General features: G+C 41.3%; 1 protein-coding gene across 4 annotated transcripts in view; it reads right to left on the bottom strand.

The window, feature by feature from the left end:
* Positions 1 to 15,186, bottom strand: part of SHANK2 (SH3 and multiple ankyrin repeat domains 2) — a 699,708-nt gene extending 684,522 nt beyond the window's left edge. For all 4 annotated transcript variants that reach the window (XM_030560099.1, XM_030560100.1, XM_030560101.1 and 1 more), the window contains exon 1: positions 15,083 to 15,186. The gene's annotated coding sequence lies outside the window, so the exon portion shown is untranslated. The remainder of the gene's footprint in view (positions 1 to 15,082) is intronic.
* Between the last annotated feature and the right edge of the window lie 1,283 nt (positions 15,187 to 16,469).

Genomic DNA, 16,469 nt, shown 5'->3' with positions numbered 1-16,469 from the left:
TCTATTTCTTCTAATCAACATCTTACACAAATAATAATGTTTTCCTGCCCAGAGTATAATGTATATATAACTTCCTCTGTTAAGATTTAAAACATGAGCTATCCAGCTCAGAATACTGAATACCTTCAGGAAACTGATTCACACTTCATTAAAGTGTGTTAACGTAACAAAGTATATACATAACCTATAGTTATAGTTAGAGCATTAACCAATTTTTTCATTAAATGAATGCAGTTTTAAAGCACTCATCAAAAAGCCAAGAGCATAAATATTCTTACTTTAATTGGCTGCAAATGTGTCATGTAACTTTTGAGAACTAGAAAGCAGGATTGTTGTGTAGTATCCTAAGAGTGCCAGAACACTGATCCACTTCAGGTCCTCGAGTAATTTTCCCCAGGTAAACTTAATTCTTTAAAATATACAGCCGAAGTGGCTGTAATCTGAGGTGTCCTCATAATTTCCAATGTGAATAAAATTCTCCTTCCATATTCCCACATGTGCAAGTCCCACTCCCTCAAACACTGCCGCCCCCGCCACACACACACAGAGACCAAATCCAAGATAAGAGAGCTGCCATTCCTCCTTGAGCTCTTCAGTTCATTTCCCTCATGCTCCTCCTGACCCCATCCACAGACCCCATACAACCCGCCTAAACTCCCAATCCCATATTTCCCCCAGTCTCTTCTCCCCAACCCCATCCATGCCCAAGTCAGAGACTGAAGCAGTATAGCTGAGAGTCAGTAATGGAACATTTTATAAAGGTTTAATAATTTTAAGTCTTGTTCTGCATACATGTAAAAGCCACTCTGGTATAGCACAACTACAGGTAACAGGAAATGGGGGAAAACAAGGGTGGGGTTGAGAAACAGCAGCAAAGGGACAGAATATGCATCTTATCATTTTAAAGGTATTTCTGCAGAGTTGATTCTCTGAGCAAGTGTGTGGGAAGTCAGAAGTGTCTGGGAGGAGTTGTGGAGAGGAGTTAAGCTTGAAGGAAAACGAGCAAAATTTCAAACCATAAATAGTTTACTTCAGCTGGGTGGAAAAAAAACCAAAAACAGTCTTTAATTTAAAGTCTCCTTAAAGTAGTATGTACCTGATTTGTATAAAGCAGGTAGCCAGATCTGCAGCTCCTTCTTACTCTCCGCCTTGCCTCTTTGCTGGACTGGGCAGAATAGGAACACAGAGAGCAGCCTATTCCTATCAAGGGTCATTTCTAGCCTTCCACTTCCTTCTCTTTATAACCCTGTTCTAATTAGCCCCTAGTTAATCACTTCCTTGCATATCTTGGGGTGAAGTATATACAAATAGGTATAAGCTCCTTATATTATATATAGTCCTTGTAATTCCTCTCTAAGCACCTCCCCACCAAAACTAAAAAGCAAATAAAACAAAAACTACCACACTGAAAATTAGCCTCTCCTCAGCAAGGCCAAACTGCAAAAAAAGTGGAAATTCTTGATCAAGCCATTTTGGAGATACAGTGGATCAAAGAATGTGAGTAAATGCTTCAAAAAATCAATAATGGTAATTTTTAAACACTGTAGGAAGATCATCAAGTATCAGAGGGGTAGCCGTGTTAGTTTGGATCTGTAAAAGCAGCAAAGAATCCTGTGGCACCTTATAGACTAACAGACGTTTTGGAGCATGAGCTTTCGTGGGTGAATACCCACTTCGTCAGATGCATGTAGTGGAAATTTCCAGGGGCAGGTATATATATATGCAGGCAAGCTAGAGATAATGAGGTAGTTCAATCAGGGAGGATGAGGCCCTGTTCTAGCAGCTGAGGTGTGAAAACCAAGGGAGGAGAAACTGGTTTTGTAACTGGCAAGCCATTCACAGTCTTTGTTTAATCCTGAGCTGATGGTGTCAAATTTGCAGATGAACTGAAGCTCAGCAGTTTCTCTTTGAAGTCTGGTCCTGAAGTTTTTTTGCTGCAGGATGGCCACCTTAAGGTCTGCTATAGTGTGGCCAGGGAGGTTGAAGAGTTCTCCTACAGGTTTTTGTATATTGCCATTCCTAATATCTGATTTGTGTCCGTTTATTCTTTTCCGTAGCGACTGTCCAGTTTGGCCGATGTACATAGCAGGGATCTACAACCCATCCGGGACAATGATCCCACACTTTCACAGGCCTCAGCCAGATCTTCTGGCATTAAACTATAAATGTCCACTTAGAATCATAGAATATCAGAGTTGGAAGGGACCTCAGGAGGTCATCTAATCCAACCCCCCTGCTCAAAGCAGGACCAATTCCCAACTAAATCAGGACCAATATCCAACTAAATCACTTGATTTTTTCCCCCTAGACTTCACAGAATTCTACCCTGTGATGACATATGACAAGCAAAATTTCAGGAGATTGGATTCTTTTTCATGAGAAAGTCTGGATAATAGGAAACCAGCTTCAATTATAATTATTGTTGTTCCATAATAAAGATTAGAACTTCTCCTGTTCTAATAGCTTCCCACTAAAGCATTCATTCAAGAATCAAAGTCAATCCATCAAACAACAAAAAGAAAAATGAATCTAAACAGAGTAACTGTATATAGTGAGAGATGCAGAACTGTTGAGCTGAATTAAAATATCTGTATTAACATCCTTTGATGTTCCATAACCAGTATTAATGTGCTGCTATAGGACACTGTCACAATTCTGAATCCTTGGAAGTATCTTAGGATGTAGAGCTTCTTAGTAACAGTTGCTATATAAAATATCAAAAGATAAAATTAAAATATTAATTATGACCATTAGCCACACCTCCTAAGAGCTTATATAATAATGATCAACAAAAATATTTATATATCTTCCTTAAAGACCTAGAAACACATTCCCAGTTTTTGCAGAATTCATGCAGGATACAAATAGCCAGAACATTGTCTGCTATCTAGATGTTTTTCATTCAATACCATCTGGGTAAAATTTAGAATTATCATCAATAATCCTATTGTGCAAAGAGTTGGATATTCTCAGTAACAAAACAAGCCATCAACAAGATAACAATATACAGACAACTACACTATATAGGTATGTTGTTAATGGTAGTGGAGTGAGAACCTTTGCCTATGTTTTGCAGGTTAACATTAAACTACATTTCACAATATACCTGTCAATCTTGGTGTTTCTGATAGGTACTGGAGAAGGCAGAAATTATTCAGGCTACTACAGGAATGCTAGTATTGTTGCATGTTCAGAAGTACCCCACCTTGTTAAGCATACTGACGGAATGACTAATAATCTGTTAAATTTTCTCTGCACTACAACCATGCTCTTGTTGTAACAAAACCTTGCAGATGTTTTAGCAGGATATTATGGTTTGTGTATTATGTGTTTACTATACATATATGACTAGTCACAAACCACAGAGACAGTTATTTATTATCAGAAGTCTACACATGACGGTATAGGTTACAGATATTTATACACACTAAGTTAAATTCATTGGGTCAAATTCTTCAGTCTGACACATCAACTTCATGCTGGAAATTAACTGGACAGAAGTGGCTAGCAGAGAATTCCCCCTGCACAAGGGAGCTATCACTAGCATAAAGGGTCAGGGGGGGTTAGGGAAATCCCTGGATTTCCCCAGTCCCGCGCCCCTCCCCCCCAGTTTCATGCAGTGTTGCCAATTTAGTTGTTGGTTGGAAATCTGAATTGAAATTCAAACATTAATACACACTTTAAAAGCATACACAAAGAGAAAATACTTGTACCTGAGAAAGCATAATGGGTTTGAAAAGTATGAACAAAGACTAGCTTCCTCATACAGCTGTTATTTATGACAATGTCGGCACATTCGTTTTGGCAATGTTGGCCTACCTCAGGGCCGGCTCCAGGCACCAGCTCAGCAAGCAGGTGCTTGGGGCGGCCAAGGGGAAGGGGCGGCACGTTGGGCTCTTTGGCAGCAATTCGGCAATGGGTCCCTCGGTCCCTCTCGGAGAGAAGGACCTGCCACCAAATTGCCACTGAAGAAGAAAGGGGCACGGTGGATCAGGCACCGATCACGGCTTTTTTTTTCCCCCCGCCGCTTGAGGCGGCAAAAACCCTGGAGCCAGCCGTGGCCTACCTTATAATTTAAAATTATGATTTGTAAGCAAGGTCTGAATGAGCTCTCCCCTGACAGCTACCGATGAGCCAGGGGAGGGGGAGAAAGGCTCCAGGACCAGACTGTATTTACATGAACACGCTTACTCTGCCTAGGTGTCCAGCAGACAGAGCTGTGCTGCCCAAATGACCAATTTTTGCTGGTTTTGGCTTACAAATCATTGAAGTATTAAATGTGGGGGTTATGAAATGTTGTTTTCCTTATTGTATGAGTAAAGGACAGCAGAACGGTACTTAGCCTGACTGAATGAGGGGGTCTCCCTCAGTGCTTAATTTGTGCTAGGGCTTGCCAGGGCTGAACCCCGCCCCCCTCTAGGCTTGGCAGTTCATAGCCCTGGGACCTCTAGGCTTACCACATCAGTTATGAAAGTAACAAACTTGCTTGAGCCCCAACGCCTCTTTCATTACAAATTAAGCACTGGTCACCCTCAACTAAACTGCACTCCCTAAGCAGGAGATTTGGATGCCACATCCTAGTGAAGAGAGAGAGGGTGGAGCACAGATGTTTTGCTTGGTGGTGTGGGCTCTGCCTAAGAGTCACAGGCACTATTTGACCTGTCCCCCTCTCCTGTTTAGAGAGAGAGCTGATTAGGCTCCACAGAGTCTTTTGGTTTGTTAAGTGACTGCTAGAGCTGAAATCAGTGATAATCAGATCTAAGTGCTTAGACCTGCTGCAGCACAGCATTTCTGTGGAAGAGACAGCCTAGCCTGCACTAGTGGCGATGTTCCCCCACAGAGAGTTGAAATCACTGAGAGCTGGGTGGAACCTCGAGAGACCGACTCGCAGAGGTCGCAGGGGCAGGTGGCAGCAGAATGTGACAGTGCAGGGCTATTGGGGCAGAGCAATAGAGTGAATGATGGCACAACAAACAACAGCAGCCAGAGCACTGGACTATGTTTGAGTGACTTCACTCCAGAATGGTAGATTTGTGGGAAACTATATAAATATACATTTGCTAGTAGGTCAAGATTTTTAAAATGCATTATTTGCCAAGGTCATTATCTCACACAGTCGCTATCTCAAGAAGTCATTATCTTGGGGATTTATGTACTAAACTTTTTGATTAGTATAATTATTTTTTATGTAAGAATGGCAAATTGAGTCAGACCAATGGTCCATCTATCCCAGTATCCTGTCTTCCGACAGTGACTATTCCAGGTGCTTCAGACGTAATGAACAGAACAGGGAATCATCGAGTGATGCATCCCCTGTCATCCACTCTCAGCTTCTGGTGAACAGAGGCTAGGGACACTCAACACATGGGGTTGAATCCCTGCCCATTCTGGCTAATAGCCATTGATGGACTTAACCTCTAGGAACGTATCTAGTTCTTTTTTTAACACTGTTATAATTTTGGCTTTCATAACATCCCTGGCAAAAAGTTCCATGGGTGACTGCATTGTGTGAAGAAATACTTCCTTTTGTTTGTTTTAAACTTGCTGCCTATTAATTTCATTGGGTGACCCCTGGTTCTTGTGTTAAGTGAAGGGGTAAATAACACTTCCTTATTCATTTTCTCCACACCAGTCAAGATTTTATAAGCCTCTATCATATCCCTTCTTAGTCGTCTCTTTTCAAAGCTGAAAAGTCCCCGTCTTTTTAATTTCTCCTCATATGGAATCTGTTCCGTACCCCTAATCATTTTTGTTGCCTTTCTCTGAACCTTTTCCAGTTCCAATATATCTTTTTTGAGATGGGGTGACCAGAATAGGATGCAGTGTTCAAGCTGTGGGCATATCATGGATTTATATAGCAAAAGTGGAGCAGCTTGGTTTGTCAGACTGATCAGCTAAGCCAATAGTGACAACCTAAATGAAAAGGCTGCAAAACACCATGCATCTGGATTGCATCAACATGCAGAAAGCCTTATAAGCCAGTCACTGTCAAAGCCAATTTTAGAAGAACTTAATGAGTCTGTTAAGAATGCTGGAGACACAACTCAATTTATATGAACCATCATGGCTGTTGCATTATGCTTAAATAGAAAGTAAGAGATACCACACACTGCAAACTGAAGTTCAGTGTTAAGTGCATTGTCGCTTATTAATCCTGAAGTTGGACACTGGTTTTGAACAAGACTGGCAAGTACTCTCTATCTTTCTGAAAACACTCAGCTGACTCTCCAGAAGCATGCAGTGCAACAGTGAAAGACTCAGCAGCTGAAAAAGTGAAGAACTCTCTTATCATATTCAAAATATGTGCATACATGGTTGATGAATGCACCAGTGCAAATAGACATCAAGTATTACATCATTGTGTATGTTATCATGATGTCCGTGGTAGGCCAGTAGATGCATTCTAGATGAACAGGTTATAGAAGATACATCAGCTGCATCTGTGACATGTAAGAAGAGTTAAATGCTTGTAAATTGAACCCCAAACAGATGGCTGCTTGTGCATTTGATGGAGCTACAAATTTCTCTGGAAGACCTAGTGAGGTACAAGCTTTGCTAGAGAAAAGCGTAACCCTAATCTCTCCTATACACACTACAGAGGCCATCTACTCCAGCCAGCGCTAGTACAAGCTGCAGAATCTTCAATAGACATTAAAAAGCCATACATTTAATGGCTTTTTATACTCTTTTTCAGCAAGAGTCCAAAAGGACTGAATGTCTTGGAAACAAACAGGAGATACACTGGGACTGAAGTTGAAATTAGTCCAACCTGGGAGAACCTGCTGGCTTTCTCATGAGCGATTCTTGGTGGTTGTCTTAAAATTTCTGCAGCTTTTATTACTGGCTTTGGAAAATATCCACCAAGATAGGACAGATCTAAGTAGTGAGGCTGGTGGATTACTTTTGTTGCTAAGTTCAGAGAAGACTATCGCCATTCTCTCTCTTGTAAGTCTACTGTTGAAACCACTTGGGTCATTAAACAATGTCATCCAGGCATTTGCTCCAACAGTAGTAGATCTTTGTCCAGCAATAGAAGCTATCCTTGGATCTATCAGAGATATCCCTTGAAAATGTACTGGAAGAAGCAAAGACTTCAGTCCAGAAGTTGACTAATGAAGGTACTTATATTGACTCCTTAAGTTAAGAGGACGAGAAGTGTTTGTTAAGCCAGATGAAAAAGTACCCAGACTTGATTCTTACAAATCTACAATAGCGTTTTCTGGATTCTACTCAACCTCCACATAGGTATTACAGATGCCTGTCTTATAAAACACATATAGTTGAGTGGAATGAGGCACTACTAGCAACAGGGCTGCTATGTGATCAGGACAGAATAGAGAATTTTGAACACAGAGTGGAATAGCATATAATGAATGAATGAAAATTTAACTTCAACCTCTTTATCATCACTAGTGGTTCGACCAAATCTTTGTACTTTGTTTCCTGGGATGAAAGAAGTAGGAATGCATCTCTTGTGGTTACAGCAGCTACAGTTGAGCGTTCCTTTTCCTCATTGAATAGAATTTTGTGTTCTGAAAGATGTCGCCTTCTGCCTGATCATGAGCATATCATGAAGGACTGGAAGTACCGGACACACAAGGAGACAATTAAGTGTAAAATCAGCCTTTCTGGCTACTCTATCTTAGTACAGAGTCCTGTCATAAACAGAGAGCTAAGGGTTAATGTTCTTTTACCTGTAAAGGGTTAACACAGGGACCCAAACACCTGACCAGAGGACCAATCAGGAAACAAGACTTTTTCAAATCTGGGTGGAGGGAAGTTTGGGTGTGAGTTCTTTGTTCTTTGTCTTGTGTCTGTGCCCTCTCGGCTCTGAGAGTGATTTTTCTACCTCCTGCCTTTCTAATCTTCTGTTTCCAAGTTGTAAGTACAAAGATAGTAAGACAATAGGTTTATATTGTTTTCTTTTGTATTTACATGTGTGTAGTTGCTGGAGTGTTTTGAATTGTATTCTTTTTGGATAAGGCTGTTTATTCACTTTTTTTTTCTTAAGCAATTAACCCTGTATATTTTCACCTTATACAGAGACTATTTTTAATGTATTTTTCTTTCTTTTTATAAAGCTTTCTTTTTAAGACCTGTTGGAATTTTTCTTTAAAGTGGGGACTCCAGGGAATTGAGTCTGCAGCTCACCAGGGAATTGGTGGGAGGAAGAAGTCAGGGAGAAAATCTCTTTATGTTAGATTTACTAAGCCTGACTTTGCATACCCTCTGGGTAAGGGGGAAGAGAGATTAGCTCTCTCGGTATTTGTGTTTCCAGGACTGGAAGCAGGGAATCTCCTAGGGTCATCCAGGGAGGGGAGCCTGGGAGGAAGTAACCAGGAAACAAGGGAAGGGGGTTATTTCCCTTTGCTGTAGGACTCAAGGCATCTGAATCTAGGGGTCCCCCAGGGAAGGTTTTGGGGAGACCACAGTGAGCTAGGCACTGTATAAATCCCTGGCTGGTGGCAGCTTTACCAGGTCCAAGCTGGTAACTAAGCTTGGAGGTTTTCATGCTAACACCCATATTTTGGACACTAAGGTCCAAATCTGGGAAAAAATGTTATGACAGGTCCAAACTAGCCTCTGTCAACCCTAGAATTGCAGAGGGGTTGTAAAGGTAAAATATCATTTAGCAGTCCCTTTAATTAAATAGGTTGGCTAATATCACACAAAGAATGAATTTGACAATAATTGCCAAGTAAATTTCATTTCAACCCTAATTTCAGATTGTGTACATTTTCACAGCTCCATTGAGCTCAAGCTGAAGATTTGCATCCCAGTATCAGAAAGGTGAAAACAAAAGGAGGGAGACACAATATTTATTGCCAGCCCTTAATAAATAAAATTATAATAAGGATGAAATTAATTTAAGGACATATGCTTAAGAGCGAGTTCTATTAATTACATGGAATAGTGTCCCAATGGAAGTGTCATTGCTTAAGTCTATTTTTGTTATTTTATTTGAAATTATAATTTTTTTTCATTCTCTGAACATTCAATAAAGATTTAGTTTACTGTATAACATAGATAAATAGTAAAAAGCAACAAAGAGTCCTGTGGCACCTTATAGACTAACAGATGTATTGGAGCATAAGCTTTCGTGGGTGAATACCAACTTCGTCAGAAGCATCATGAATAGGGGTTCTTTTTATAATTAGGATAATGACAATGAAGTTTATTCTCCATTGTACTCTGGTCTGTCCAGCTCTCTGTGTTATTTTTAATCGTTTTCATTTTTTTTTAAATAGTTTGATATGGCCTAAGTATTGAACATTAAAAAAAAAATCACCATTTAACTACAGTGTTTCCGTGGGTTCTCTTTCAAAATTAAACCAGTTAGAGTAAATATCCCTTGTGTGTAATCAGAAGGACTTTATTCCCAAAAATATATTGTTGCAATGCCTTGCCATGCTGGTATACAAAAAGAGTCTTCCAGTATTTCCATTTCAAATCTGAAATTGTGGGAAGTACTACCTAAGCCATGAAACTTATGCACGCAAGGACTAATCAAAAGAGTACACACTCTTAGCCCAAAATGTTGACCACTGATGTAAAAGTATCTGAAGTGACTAAATACAGTCATTTAACATGTGGATCAAGTAGCAACTTAAAAAAATCAGTTCCACATTTTTAGATTTCAATTTTTGTGCTTAAGTATTAGAAATCACATTGATATGACAGTCATTCTGAGATAAGTTCTGAATATTATTGTGTGTCCAAGTGCCTCTGGCACTATACCTGTTGTGGGTCCAAGGAAACCATCAGTCCATTTTGTCAATAATCTGAATACTAGCAAGTCAAGAATCTTAGACCTTCACAGGATGGATGTGTTAGATCCTAACATGGCAAGTGCCTAAATGATATTATAAGTGTTATAGGTAGATGGATTACATAGAATATGAGTTATGTAAAAGTCCTGAACTATGTTCATAGACTTATTGATGTCCAAAGAAAATTAGACAAAATAAAGTGATTATACTTATTTCTCTATCCAGCAAGGTGTGTTATATAGCTTCTATAAGTACTTTACAACCCATAATCTTGTATATCAAATTGTATATGCTGGTCTAACAAATAACAGGTCACTGTTGCCTTAAGTTTTTAAATACACATGCATTTGATCATGCAGGTGTGAAAAGGAAGGCTGTGAGAGAACAACAATGCATTTTTATTCAGAATCCACTAAGGTGAAAAAAAAAGCTGAGGGGAAACAGGTACTTTAGCCTGGTGTGCAGGTGTAACACTGTGCCCAATATACAACATAAGACAGTGGATAACTGGCCCTGATCTTAGTCTCTACCTCATGCAGTTCTGAGGCTTGCTTGTGTACTTGAAGTAACTGAAAACCCTACACACAGTAGCTACATATATCATTTGTACATACTGGACTGCATTTATGCCCTATACACATCTTCATGCTTGACCATGCACATCTCATTATAGGCACAGAGGTGTGCTCACACTGCTAAGCATAATGCACATCTCCATACTCTGTGAAAGCCTCTCTGCACAGGAGCTGAGCAAATGCTGAAGTGTGACCATTAACATATGGGCTCTCTGCACTTCTTTCAACAGCAACACTTTTTATTTAATGTAGAAAAATAGAAGGTAACAAGTGTTGGATATTTTTGGCACATTAATTTTAAAAAGCTTTTATTTTTAAATGAAATGTTACAGACTATTCATTCATAATTTGGATGTGACACTCAGAATGGAATACACTTGCCATATCTCAGATACCACTATATGGCCACCTTTTATTCAGTTAGATTTTAATGTCAACCTGTGTAGCCCTTTTGGTACTTTTAAAATTGAAAAGGTAAAAAATGTACAAATATCTTTAATTTTTTAAATAGTTACACATCAATATCAATATATTCATATTATAATAATACTGTCATAGTCTTGCATCAAGAGGCTTCTTAAAGGTTCTGTTAGAGTGACTATGTCTTCCATGGTTAAAAATCTATTTCTGCATTCTATTGGGCAAATAGGTATTATTTTTTAAATGACATCATAATGATTTTTCTTGTTACCTTAAAACACGCATATGCACACACCAAACTAATCAGCCACCATTATCGCCGTGATTAACATAAGCAAACAAACCCTAGGAAATTTACAGCCAATGCTGAGACTTTGTTCTAAACTTGTTCAGCCTAGACCCTACAAAGCTATTCAAATAATGGGGAAACAACACACACTCCAAATGCTGCATAGCAGCAAAAGTTCAAATGGCATTTCAAACTTAACTTTGATCTTAAATCTGACCCATAAGATCACTAGTGTTTTATCTCTGTGTTTGAATTGACTTCATATTCATATTAAAACAGTTCTTTTATCCTCCCTTCCTCCCCCCAAGGAAGATATATTTAAAATCTACTATATCAAATGTCTACCTAAGAAATGACATTTTCATTGCTACTCAGAAACACACAGCACTAATTATTAATCACTAGTGCTCCAAGCTCAACGATGCATAAGATTTTTTTTTATTTACAGTACTATTCACATCTTGTTTTCAAAGACTGTGAGTACTTCAGTCCTTCTACTTCATGTCCCTAATCCTATAATTGATTCTGCATAGGTAGATCCCTGAGACTGCACAGAGACCCATTAACTTGATATGTACACAATCTAGTATAATGGAGCCATAATCCTATTTGTGCCTTGATGTAATTATATGTGATTCTGGTAAACAGCAAGGGCTAGAATGTAGCCCCAGGTCTCTAATATATGTAAGCAGAGTCCCAAGGAGCTCTACCCTGACATCTGGTGGTGAATTGTGGTGAGTTGTGGAAAAGAACTTCAGGGGCTGGTCTTGTTTGCATAGGCACACCCACCCCACCTAGCATGAACTGTAGGATCCCCAAGTTTCTCTGTTATTGGGGCAGGAAGAATAAAGTGTTGTTACCCTGATTATGTGAATCAAGGCCAGTGGAACTGTTTCATGGCAGAGGGACTCACCATCAACTAAGTAGCACTCGTTAGACAAGGGACATGGGTTCCAAAACCCAGTGAATTGAGAGAGGCTGGGGACAGAGATTTATACCTGATAGTATGGGCCCCCTTTAGAGGGCCTAAAATACCAATTGTACCTTCTCTTCTCTCTACTGTTGGATAGCAGAGCTAATTTTGATTTCATTAAGAGTCTAGTTATAGACTGCTGTGCTGAATTCACTTTGGGCCAATGGTGCACCAGCACTTGGGCTTCCCTACTATGAGCTGAAATCACTAAAAAGCTGAAATTACTAAGAGCTGAGATCACTGAGTGCTGTGTTAAGTAGCAGAGGAGCCTGAAGATATATTGCTAAGCGGCTGGCAAAGAGAAGCAGTTTGTGGGATGGTTGGAGTGACCCACAGGACTGCGAGTGGAGTGAAAGTGGGGCAGAGCAGAGCAGTTCATGGGACGGCTGGGATTGCTCACAGGAGGGCTGGTGGAGTAGAGTGGCTCATAGTGAAGGCTGCAGCACAACTCCACGGAGAGGCGAGGCAGTGGGCCTCAGACTATACAACACCCTTAACATCCTGTGTCCCTTTCTTTCCCCCCCACCATTTCCACCCAGGCTGTGGGGGGAGTAAAACTCTGCAGATAAACTTTTGAACTCTGAGGCTGCACTGACCAGGGACAGAGACTTCTGGGTTGTTGAACTTACGGGTGATTTTGGGGTTGCTGGACTTAAGACCCTGAGGGGAAAGGATCCTGCCAAATTTACTTGGGGATGGGTCTTTTGGTCATGGTCTGTGTTTTGAATCCTGGTTGTGGTGTTTCCCCAACATAATGCCGCATTGTTTCCCTCCTTTATTAAAAGAATTTTGCTACACTCAGACTCCATGCTTGCAAGAGGGTAAGTATTGCCTCTTAGAGGCGCTCGGGAGGTGGTATGTAATTGTCCCAGGTCACTGGGTGGGAACTCAAGCCGGTTTTGCATTGCATTATTGAAACGGAACCCCTAGATACTGAACCCGGCCCTTGTTGCTGCCAACTCAGATGGGCAGAAGGGTTACATATGATTGACATCTCCTCCAGTAGTGATGCTACTGTTTAGAATGGGTAGGCCAAACATAGGTACTTAGATATGTTGCCGCTAATCAACAGATCACACTCCCCTCCAGGGCTACGACTAGAACTCAAGATTCTTGATTCCTAATATTTCTTTGCCATCTGGCAAATAATTGTGTAACCCAGTGGTTCTCAACCAGGGGCCTGGGGCCCCCAGGGGAGCCGCGAGCAGGTTTCAGGGGGTCCACCAAGCATGGCCAGCATTAGACTCACTAGGGCCCAGGGCAGAAAGCCAAAGTGCTGCCAAATGGGACTGCAGCCTGGGGCATTAAGTCCCACTACCTAGGGCTGAAACCAAAGTCTGAGCAACTTAGCTTCATGGTGCCCCCTGTGGTATAGGACCCCAGGCAATTGTCCTGCTTGCTCTCCCCTAACGCTGGTCCTGGCTTTTATATTCAGAAAAACAATTGTTTTGCCACAGCTGGGCCATGGAGTTTTTATAACATGGTGATGGGGCCTCAGAAAGAAAAAGAACCCTGGTGTAACCCACTAGCAAAGTATGAGTCACATCCCCATCCCATGGCTGGTCCATATCGAGTATAACAGCTTACTTCTGCGACAGTTACTCTTTGAGCTCAAGTAATAAAGTTCTGTGCTGTGGCTCCAAACGCCTTGGGTTCCAACTCTGCTGCTAACCAGCTGCCAGAGGCTCCAAGTGCCCCCTACTTCTCCCTTCCAATTTTTGCAAAAATCAATAGGGCTATGCCCACTGATGACCAATACTTAACCTGAAATTTTGGAATTGATCAAATCTGGCATTCAAAAGTTATCTCATTACATCAAGATGTTGAAATACCATCAAGTTGAACATAAGGTCTTGCAAGCTCAGGCAATAATCTGTATGCACAAAGGAGATGAATTAACGGTTACACAGGCAATATTAACTCTGACATTTCCTGATTTTTGAGGGTTTGATTTTGCAACCTTAATGTTCTTTTAATATAGCTCTTTGTATGAAATACATATACTACTACTAAGTAAATAATAATAGCTATTAAAAACAACATTTGAAAGTGTTATAGTAAAGAAAATCAGACTGGCAGATACCCTATTTGAAAGAGGTCAGATTTGTTTTGTTTATTTGTAAAAACAAAGACCACTGGTATTGTTTTCATGCACTATTTATAAATCCAATGGAAACCATTTATTTAAAAACAAACAAACCAGTTCTCTGCTGTATTTGCAATATAAGCAATACAGCATTATGCTGAAATATAAGAACCTGGAAGAGACATTGATTCAAAAATGACCATAAACACATTTGAAACTGACTGTTTCCATTGTCCAAACTGAAAAATACACAAAGTAAACAGCATAGAGTGTAGAAAGTAAATTAGATTTTTAAAAATATTTTCGCTTTAATGTATCTCAGGTGCTCTTAGTAAGACAGGCAGGGAAATTAGTTTCTTTAAAAAAAGATTTTTAATATGACAGTGTTCTTCCTAAAGTTAATGACATGCAAATTACTATGCATATATTTACATTTTTATTAGGACAAGATTGATAAGCTAGAGAAAAGAGCAACAATCACAGTAGCACTGAAGTTTCAGGTCTGATAGAGATTTGAACAACCTAATGTGGGAAACCTGCAAAAGTCAGAAATAAATACTAAAGGCCACTCACCACTCCTATCCTTGTCAAAGATTCAACACTAGCTAGGTTGCAAATGTTATTAGTTTTTGTAAAAACTTTAGTTTGATAGGAAATGCACATAATTACACTGTATCTCTGACTAAGGAGTTACATTTACAGGAGGAGGAGACTTGTGAAACACTCATCATCACACACTCCAGTGTCATTCTGCCCCATCCACAAAAGCAATGAAAAGCAAAATCTGCCATTGAAACTGAAGCAGGAAACTTGATATGGCACGATCACATTGCAACATCTTATATAATTCACTTGCCCCTCTTCGGAATGCTCTTCACCTGTCTGCAAAGGTGACATAACTTCCTCCTCCCACCTCTACCCCTTGCAACTCCTTTGTACAGAGAAACAACTGCCATGGACACATCTTACCTGGGATACATCTTAAATCCTCAGGGTAGTAGTTCAGGCGAGTCAGTGCAAGGAGGCAAAAAGGTATTTATGAAAAGCAAACAGCTCAGGGAGTACACTGTGACCTCCAGCTGCACAGCAAGAGAGAGCAATGAGCCTGAGCCAGGATCTCAGCCAGCAAGCCCAGACTCCGCCCCCGACTAAGCTCACACAGCACAGCCAAGTAAAAGATAGGAGGGAGATGGAGGGATGAAGCCAAGAGAGGAGTGGAACTATTTCTGAAGTAGGAGCAGGAAGGATGCCGCCTATGGGGGAGAGAGAGGTGGATAATGCCTCTGGGGAGAAGGAGACAAGGGGAAGAAACAGAAGGTTTTAGGGGCATAAGATGGAGAGAGAGAGAAAAAGGAAGGATAATGCTGGAGGAACAAAGACAGAAGTTGGGACTGAGGGAGAAAAGGTGGGAAAATCTCTACCTAGAGCAGGGGTGGGCAAACTACAGACCACGGGCCAAATCCAGCCTGTGAGCCATTTTAAGATGGCCTGTGAGCTCCCGCTGGGAAGCAGAGTCTAGGGCTTGCCCCATTCTGGCTCTCCAGCTGGGGTGCAGGGTTGGAGGCCGCTCCATGCGGCTCCCGGAAACCATGGCATGGCCGAGCTCAGACTCCTACATTCTCCAATGGCCCCACTCAAATGGCCTCCTCCAGCGCTCCAATGGGAGCTGCAGGGGTGGTGCCTGCAGACAAGACAACGTGCAGAGCCGCCTGGCTGCACATCTGTGTAGGAGCCAGAGAAGGGACATGCTGCTGCTTCCGGGAGCTGCTTGAGGTAAGTGCTGCTGGGAGCTTGCACCCCTGAGCCTCTCCCCATGCCCCAACCCTCTGCCCCAGCCCTAATCCCCCTCCTGCCCTCCAAACCCCTCAATCCTAGCCCAAAGCATCCTCCTGCACCCCAAACCTCTCATCCCCAACCCCACCTCCAGAACCCACACCCCAGCCGGAATCTGCAACCCTTGCCCTAGCCCAGAGTCCCTTCCCACATCCTGAACTCCTTATTTATGGGCCCCACCTCCAACCAGAGACCTAACCGCTCCCGAACCCCACTCCCAATTTTGTGAGCATTCATGGCTTGCCATACAATTCCTATTCCCAGATGTGGCCCACGGGCCAAAATGTTTGCCCACCTCTCACCTAGAGGAAAGGAAGAAGAGAAGACAGGACTGCAATTAGCCTTTTCTGGGCGTTAGGGAAGCAGGATTGTTATGCTATAGACAAAGGGGCCTGAACTGAGCAGCTGTCCCAGCATTAGAAAGAATAGTGCAAATAGTTTGTCAGATGCTTCTGATACAGGGGCGGGCAAACTTTTTGGCCTGAGGGCCACATTGGGTTTCCAAAATTGTATGGAGGGACAG

This window comes from Gopherus evgoodei, chromosome 4 (genome assembly GCF_007399415.2).
Source record: "Gopherus evgoodei ecotype Sinaloan lineage chromosome 4, rGopEvg1_v1.p, whole genome shotgun sequence".
Classification (NCBI taxonomy): domain Eukaryota; kingdom Metazoa; phylum Chordata; order Testudines; family Testudinidae; genus Gopherus; species Gopherus evgoodei.
The sequence above is the reverse complement of the archived record's forward strand: the minus strand, read 5'-3'. Positions and strand labels throughout refer to the sequence as shown.